At 42.4% G+C, this 7052-nt stretch overlaps 1 non-coding gene across 1 annotated transcript; it reads right to left on the bottom strand.

Moving 5' to 3' along the window:
* Window positions 1–30: 30 nt before the first annotated feature.
* trnav-aac lies at window positions 31–103 on the bottom strand. The gene has a single exon. It is a non-coding gene; the product is annotated as a tRNA-Val (tRNA).
* Window positions 104–7052: the final 6949 nt, after the last annotated feature.

Below are 7052 nucleotides of genomic sequence, written 5' to 3'. Positions count from 1 at the left end.
ATGTAAAAGGCTGCAGTTGAAGAACAAAACAGTTTCTGACCAGTTTCGAACTGGGGACCTTTCGCGTGTTAGGCGAACGTGATGACCACTACACTACAGAAACGAGCCACAGCCGCCCGTGCTGCGGCTCTGTGGCGTCCAGCACTGAAAGTTGAATCCGTTCTCCGTTTCACCTTTCTGTTTCCAATCGCTCGTTGTTGTCCAGCGTAATCGACATCTTGAAAACGAAAAAAAATGACACGTTAAATTGATGACGATTGCAGCCAAACAAACTGCAGCCTTAGTGCACCACCACTTTCCAGACAATGTTGAAAAGAGAGAAAGAAAGAACATAATAAGAATTGACCGTAAAAAGTGAATTTTACCAATCACAGTCTCGATTGGATGACCTTTCCCTTCCGATGTTTCCAGGACCGAAATGAAGGAAATGGAAGAAATTCAATAAGGTATGACATCGAAATTCATTGGAACGATTTTCCCATTAGCTAGAAACCCAAATAACAACGAGTAGAGTCACAACAGCGATGAAATAACAGATGCATGAATGTTAAATGATTTCACCCATTGCTCGAAACAGGACATCTTCCACGTTTATAGGGAACATGAAACACACCGGACTACAGGGAAAATGCACAAAACGGAGCAGGCCTCAGCTCAGAAACCCTGTTAACTCGTAATATATTGAGCGAATCGCAAAACCCAACACATTTAACACGGAACACAAACAAAACTGGCAAACCAAATGCATTTTCAGACACAGAGATGCATGAATGCTAAATGTGAGACAGTCCGAGGGCATGAGTCATAAAATAATCTCACAACTAACCACAGGGCAATTCCAAACTACTCTTTCATACATGCTGCAGCCTTAGTGCACCACCACATCCAAGACAATGCTGAAAAGAGAGAAAGAAAGGACAGAATAAGAATGGGCCATAAAAAGTGAATTTCACCAATTACAGTTTCGATTGGATTACCTTTCCCTTCCAACGTCTCCAGGGCGGAAATGAAGGAAATTGGGGAAATGCAATGACATATGACATCGAAATTCATTGGAACGATTTTTCCATTCGCCAGTAAACCAAATAACAACGACTCGAGACACCGCAAGACTTTGTTTCACAACAGCAATGAAGTAACAGTCTCCTAGCAGGCATTATGTTTCCTAGCGACAGTTCAGTTCCTTCTCATTTGGAAGTAAGTTTTGTTTGCTATCTTCTAGAAGATCAAGTCCATTTACAATGTTTCACATTGAATAATATGCCATACCTTTCAAATTCATGAACATTTTATATTCCATCTTATCCAGCCGGACGTGTTCATGAAAAATCCTTTTTGATTATTCAACAAAATTCGAAATTTGTACATGAACTTTGACTTTCTCCCAATGGTAAATTCGAGTTCATGTGTCTTATGAAACACTCTGGACTCAGCTTCTATCATTCTTTTTGGAAATTCGTTCTGGATTTAAATAGCTCTTGAGAAGAAGAAACTCTGACGCAAGTTTTTCTGGATCATTGACCAATCGTTTTGAATCTGAGACTCTATTTATTGATTTACTCGAAAGAAGGAATACCGCTGATTTAGTCACTTCAAACCTTGTATTATGTGAATGATGTCTTTCGTTTACTTCCCAAACTTGCATGTTTCCGGTACAGCCTTTTCAAAATCATGTGATTAAAATCCCTCATTCTGTCTATCATCCTCATAAAATCTGTTTGTATCATTTCTAATGTTTTTATGCCTCAGTAAACCTCAACCCTGAGTTTCCTCATGCCTTTCTATACAGGAAATTGTGGTTGTGCCCTTTCTAATTTCTTTACGTTTTTGTTGGAGAGTGAGGACAAAGATTACAAACAATGTTTGCGCTGAGTTTGACCTTTAGATTTTACACTTTCGTTATGAACTCTTTGCTTTGTAATATAATTTCCCTTTTCATAAATTCAAACAACGTTCGTTATTGTCTAGCCAGATCATGAACAACCTCGCCATAAAAACCTCCTTTGTACTTCCAAGGAATTTGGGAAAAGGTTTGTAAGGCCAGCATCCCGAAATCTCCTTGACCTGAGTGAGTCTCAACTTTTTCTAAAGGTAACTGAGATTCACTCACATCACATTGGAGCTGCAGTCGTGTTCTGTGCAGACTCGGTGTGGGCATGAAATACCCGTCGTCAAAGACCACCGTGGATCTAAAATCAAAACTTTCCAAAAAGTAATTGTCATATCTATTGTTTATCATCTTTCTGTGTTATTGTCTGGTTTGTTCGTGTGTCCCTGTATTAAATCGTATCCAATGTTTAATTTGTGAATGGAGACATTCCCTTCACCACTCATGTTTGGAAACGCCATTCGACATTGAATGATTTTATTCATATGCTCCCAGAGGACAGTCCTCCCATGACTGTGATGAATCCAGTGAACATTCTCAACGCATCTTCAAAGCCAAGGATTCCCTTCTCCGAGTTGGGGATCGGTGTGCATTGAACTCAATGTGTGTGCTCATTAAAAGCAAAACAATTGCAGCAAGATTTTCAGACTCAGATTTGGCAATGTTCTTGCATTAACATTTGTCCCAACAGTTATATTCCTTATTGTCGTTTGTTTGTGGATGACAAAGTTTCTTGAAACTTTATGTTTTTATTTCATATTGGCGGATTTTGCAGCAGTTTATATTAATAGTCATTTCTAGAAGCCACCAGATAGCACGGTAGCTGATAATGTGAAATGAGACAGCAGTAAATATTGACCTCAGAATGAAGGTGTCGCTCGTTTGCAATGATAACAGTGTGGCTGAGATTCGAATTTATTTTGGAGGAGGACAGGTTGGTTCTAAGACGAGCGCTTAAAACCGAAACAATGGGAAAGCTATCAGATAACGAAGTTAGGGTAAACTGAATTGAAGTGAAAATTGCATCAGAGGATGGAGCAGTACAGCCTCATCATGTCACTCAGACTGTAAAAGGCACGCAGAAGAAGCAACACACCTTCAGTGCGGGCACAATGGCAGTTCAAGTGGGAAGGAAACAAAGCAAGACACAAAGATGGAATGCAACAATTTATGTGAAAGTTTTCAGAATATACTCCTTTGTGAAATGCTGACTGCCCTCTCCTTGGAAAATGGAATTTCCTGCAGTGTAACCGTGATATTTTCCTTGCTACAACATAAGGCCAAGAGCCAAGCACACATTACCTTTTGTAAAAGTGTGGCCTTGTGAAAGCACGCTCGGGCCATTTACCAGAATTCAAGACTTCAAAGATCTCCTCTGCGCTGTCCAACGTATTTGCTGCTCCTGTTGTCAGATCTCAATGGCTTTACCTTGTGTCTTCCTCAGCTCCCTGTTTCCCGTAAACACTTCAAATGTGTACAAATCATCACTATTTCCACTTCCAATCATTGTTCGTAACTCCCGTGCTGACAAAACGTACAATTAACCAAGTTGTCTTCCTTGGCTCTCACTCTGGTATAATCTGAAAGTGAAGTGCGCTGTGTCTGATGGCAGGACACCCTGCAGGATTTTCAGAGAGCGCCATCCTCCCTGTGACATGTACCTGCTGGGTAATATTCTGTTGTGTAGATGTGTCCTGGCTTTGCCAAAATCACCGTTATCTAACTCCCTGCATTCTGTTGGTCGAATTGTGATTCCACTCAGAATCACAAATGTGTCACAAACCACCTTAGCTGTGCTGGCTCCCCACAGAGATAAATGTGCTTCTGTTTTGGTATCATTCTCTTGCCTTCTCCCTGTAACTCTGCACACGTTTACTTTCAACATAAACATCGAATTAGTTTTTAAATAGCTTGATTGAAACTGTGTCTTTGCCAAGTCAGGCAGTGCTTTACAGACGCGAACCACTCCCGATGTGAAAACGTTCTTCCTCATGTGCATTTGTCTTCTTTTAGTAATGACTTTAAAACTCTACCGAATCGTTCTCGATACTTTCAGGCGTAGGGAGCATTCTCCCTTTATTTTCTCCTATGTCTCAACCACTCATGACTTGGAAAGGTTCAAGAAAGCCAGCTTTCGACCTTCTGTTCTCCATGGAGAACTGTCCCAACTTTCCAAATGACCTTTATTGTTGCTACTCCTCATACACCACGCCATTCCCATCAACCTGTTCAGCGCTGCTTCCAATCATTTCACGTTCCCATTTCCTAAATGTCAGCATTCAGAACTGTGTGAACATCCAGATGGTGGATTTATTCAGAGTGGGATTGTGTATGCTAACATCCTGAAACATTTGTTTCAATTTCACCACGTATGGTATTGTGTGATGCCCACTACAATGACACTTCTGACCACAAAAGACAAAGTTATTTCAAGGGGTGCAATTTCATAATGTGCACCTTTTTTATCTAACAGTTGATAGGGCGATCGGCCAAAAGTGAAATCAAACAGCCAAGGCTCGAAGGCGACTTGAAGTAAGAATTCTCACATGCCAGTATTAACACAAGCTACGAAGCGAAGATAATAACCCTAAACATTCTTGCATTTCTAGCACGAAACCAGCTGAGATTCACTCAGATCCAACTACATCCCACTTTGCGCTCGGATTTTGAAACAGCATAGAGTTTCAAGAATATCACCTACTCATTCCCTCTCCTTGTTCGCGGGATGGTGCTGTTTATCCCTTCCGTTTGGACTGAGCTGTGTCCATTGGCAGATTATTCATCTATTTCCATCCACCAGCAGGCACTGTGAGGGGAGGCAAGCGCTAACACGCTCTAAAGCTCTCTCTCATCGGCACAACCAGGTCCCTCAAGTGCTGGAAATCAGCAAGTTTGATTGGGAACGTCCTCCAAATATCATTTATCTGAGATAGCGACAAAGATGTTGTGATAGTGGGACGTAGAGAAATGTACTCCGGATACTCTTCCCTCAGGTAAATTCATGTGAGGGCATTTCTGTGCAGCCTGTTAGGTGTTCAGAATCCATCTTCACACAGCAATCCTTACAGAGAAGTTTTTTCTAATACGGGCATCTGTTTCTTTGCTGCAATCGGGCAGCAGTTAGCATCTGAGCCCTAACTATCCGAGGTGAAGACAATCCGAGTAAAACCCTCACTCACTGAGCGCCATTCCCACAGCCCTGAGCTGCGGGGTTGCAGATAATCTAACGCAGAAGGAGGGTTAAAGATGAGACATTGTTTCACCCTCAGCCGCTCTGTCTCAGAGATAAGAGGAGGGACAGCATCAATGTGTGGCATCATTCACGCGCCGGCAGAAGCCGTTCAGCCCATCGAGTCCACTGCGACTCTGTGTCACCTGCATATCTCATAATTGGTGATGCATGTCCTAATAATGCGGAACTGTGTCTGTGTCGTAATGCTGTCTCCAACAAGATGATCCAATTGTCATTCATGGTTTTTCATTTAACAGGGAGGACACTGCTGTGTGAAATAGCGTGGGGACTAAATGCAGGGCGTCATGCGCATAGAGCACTCTGCAACTGATATATCTTACCTACACCAGTTTATTCCCAGCTTTGGCAAGTGGGTTTGCGAATCCAATCATAGAAGAAAGATAGAGAACAGGAAAAGAGTTTCCAGACATTTACAAGTATGTTTCCTCACCTGTGTAAATTTGGCGGGTGTATCAGTACACGATATTCATTTCAGATACATTGAGAGAAAGGAAGTGGAAATTGAAACAACATGCAACACGTTGAATGGAGCTATGTTATAGAGGAACACTGGCCGGCAGTACACACACTGAAACCTGGAATTGTCAACGAGAAGAGGATATTTTCAATCCATTAATTTCTGGGTTATGAGTCCAGTATGCTCCCGCTGGATCGCTCTGTTAGCGCTGACCACAGCAGTTTCCCGTGGTCTTCAGCTTTTAATCTGGCATGTGGCCTGTGCCTCAGAGGATGACTTCAAGAAGATCTTCACTATTTTAGTGTGATATACTGTGGCGCATATGTGTCCCGGCTGCGTTAATATAACCTGTGAGTAACTTCCCACATTCTGTTAGTTTAACTATTATTTCACTCAGAATCACGAAATAGTGCAAATTGAGGCCATACAGCCCACCTTCGCTGTGCTGGATCCAAACAATAAGGAAACGTCTGTGTCATTCGATTGGGTGATTATATTTGATTGATTGATTGTCACATTTACCTGAGTGCAGTGAAAACCTTTGCAATTGGTAAAGGCAGATCATAGTAATCAATGACATGCAGAACACAGCGTGAGAAAAACAAGGCATTCAGGTTACTCCGCACAGGACGTGCACTCGGCAAGATCCACATTAACAGGATCAGCATCATTTAAGTTGGAGAATACATTTCTCTGTCTAGTAACGGCATACAAGAAGCTGCTGGTGTCTGTCTTGAAGATGCAGTATCTTGATCTGACGTCGATCTCATCGAAATCATACTTTCTGAGTCAAAAATGGGACCGTATGCAAAACTCCAGGGCTCAAGTGTAACTTCTCGCGCGTACGTCACCCACCCGAGTGGATATCACACCCAAGACCAACGAGACAGAACCGCACCTTAATCGTGATCTATAATTCAGGTGAGTCTCTTTGTTTAAAAAATACTTTTTCTTTTGTTTTGGAGTGAAGGCAGTACTGAGTTTTAATAATAGCTACTTGCCATTCTGACTCCCGTTTCCCAGGAGGCTGCGCTAGCCCTTCCCCCGCTGGCAGCTGCGCAAACTCATCTTCTATTGGCAATCAGTGTTGTGGGAGAGCAATGTGAATGCGCTCTTCAGCTCCCTATCAATCACAAGCTTCTGCAGCGGGGGAGGGGGCTAGTGGGAGTGGGTGTTATGGAAATTCTGGAAAGCTGTACTAAATGGAGACCTTGCATGCACAGGAACTCATATTCTTTTGGGAACCTTGTCCAAATATTTCCACTTGAGAAAGATAGAAAAGTGCAGAACTGGTGGGAAAGAGAAAATCTCTGCCAGTAATCGGGAACACTGTCTGTGTAATTCTGGAATTCACAGCGAGGGGTCTGCAATCTGAATCAGCACGGAAAGATACTGCAGCGAGCCTTGTCGCTCTGGAACACTGCACATGATGTGTATAAACTTTACCATGTTAC

This window comes from Chiloscyllium plagiosum, unplaced genomic scaffold (genome assembly GCF_004010195.1).
Source record: "Chiloscyllium plagiosum isolate BGI_BamShark_2017 unplaced genomic scaffold, ASM401019v2 scaf_41542, whole genome shotgun sequence".
NCBI classification, from domain to species: domain Eukaryota; kingdom Metazoa; phylum Chordata; class Chondrichthyes; order Orectolobiformes; family Hemiscylliidae; genus Chiloscyllium; species Chiloscyllium plagiosum.
Note: the sequence above shows the minus strand (reverse complement) of the source record. Positions and strands in the feature narration are given on the sequence as shown.